General features: G+C 44.7%; 1 non-coding gene across 1 annotated transcript; it reads right to left on the reverse strand.

Annotated features, from left to right (window-relative positions):
- Window positions 1–752: 752 nt before the first annotated feature.
- LOC114817607 lies at window positions 753–890 on the reverse strand. Its single transcript, XR_003765469.1, has one exon. It is a non-coding gene; the product is annotated as a small nucleolar RNA SNORA7 (small nucleolar RNA).
- Window positions 891–1630: the final 740 nt, after the last annotated feature.

The raw sequence follows: 1630 nt of genomic DNA on the forward strand, positions 1-1630 counted from the left end.
CATTACCTTCCAGTAATAATAATAATTGATCAAATCTATGACAGCTGCTACTAATTTATCCTTTAGAGAAGACAGGCTCATGAGCTTTGAGTATAGCTCTCTGTGTCTCATGGGGAGTGAATTTTTTCAGTAAACATTTAACTTATGGGCAGGGAACATGTCTGCCAACTCTGTTGCACTGCACTGTCCCAAGCATTTAGTAGAGTTCTCTGCACATAGTAAGCGCTCAATAGGTACCATTGATGATGATGATTAACAATGCAAGATAGAGTCAGTGAAAGATTCAAAAACAAACCCAGTAGTACCAATGAAGAATAATGTTTTTGACCCAATGTGGTGTACAGGGCATGAAGAACAGTGTGAACAATGGGAACAGTGAAAGAAGTAATAGTATTTGACACATCGTAAGCACTTAACAAATAACTGTAACAAAACCCAATCTGTGTCCATTACAGTGTAAGCTTCTGGAGGCTAGAGAATGTGTAATATATTCTCCCAAGTTCTTAGTACAGTGTTTCACCCTCAGTCATGTCTTGTGCCGTCGAGTCGTTTCCAACCCATAGCGACACCTCAGGCACATCTCTCCCAGAACGCCCCGTTCTCCAACTGCAGTTGTTCTGGTAGTGTAACCATAGAGTTTTCTTGGTAAAAATATGGAAGTGGTTTACCAATGCTTCCTTCCGTGCAGTAAACTTGCGTCTCCCCCCTTGACTCTCTCCCAAGCTGCTGCTGCTTAGCACAGGTGAATTTTGACTTGTAGCAGATTGCCTTCCACTCGCTAGCCACTGCCTAAGCTAGAAATGGAATGGGTAGGCCTCTGCTTGACTCTCCCTCCCATAGCCAAGACTGGTAGAGTACTGGAAATTCTCCAGGTGCAACCCTGAGAGGGGGTCACCCTCAGTAAGCCCTCAATAAATACAGTGGCTGATGGTGGATTGCCAAAGGAATAACAGAACCCTAGATTGTAATTACCAGAGGTAATTATTCCATGGTATTTGTTAAGCACTTACTATGTGCCAAGCTCTATACTAAGTGCTGGGGTCAATACAAGATAATCAAATCAGACACAGTCCCTACCCTACAGGGGGCTTATGGTGTAAGGAAGAGGGAGAATGGGCATTTAAACCCCATTTTGCAGATGCGGAAACTGAGGCACGGAGAAGTGAAGCGACTTGCCCAAGATTCATTCAATAGTATTTATTGAGCGGTTACTATGTGCAGAGCACTGTACTAAGTGCTTGGAATGTACAATTCGGCAACAGATAGAGACAATCCCTGCCCACTGACGGGCTTACAGTCTATGATCACACAGCAGGCAAGTGGCAGAGCCGGGATTAGAACCCAGGTCCCCTAACTCCCAGGCCCGTGCTTTTTCCTGGGCCACACTTCTTCCTAGTCGGCAGGTGATGGGATGGTGGCTAAAGAGAGAGAGGTAAATAGCAAATCAGAGGGAATCAGAGGCAAAGTCGGGAGTTTTCTGACTAGTTTCTAAAATGCCAGCTTTGGTCTTAGCCTGCTGAGCTTCCACCTATTAAGAGACACTTCAGACTTGACAGTGCTTCATTCAGGTGGCCCTGGACTCCAGAAAAGAAACATGCGCTTTCATCTCAGTCAATCAGTCATGTTTATT

This window comes from Ornithorhynchus anatinus, chromosome 16 (genome assembly GCF_004115215.2).
Source record: "Ornithorhynchus anatinus isolate Pmale09 chromosome 16, mOrnAna1.pri.v4, whole genome shotgun sequence".
NCBI lineage: Eukaryota > Metazoa > Chordata > Mammalia > Monotremata > Ornithorhynchidae > Ornithorhynchus > Ornithorhynchus anatinus.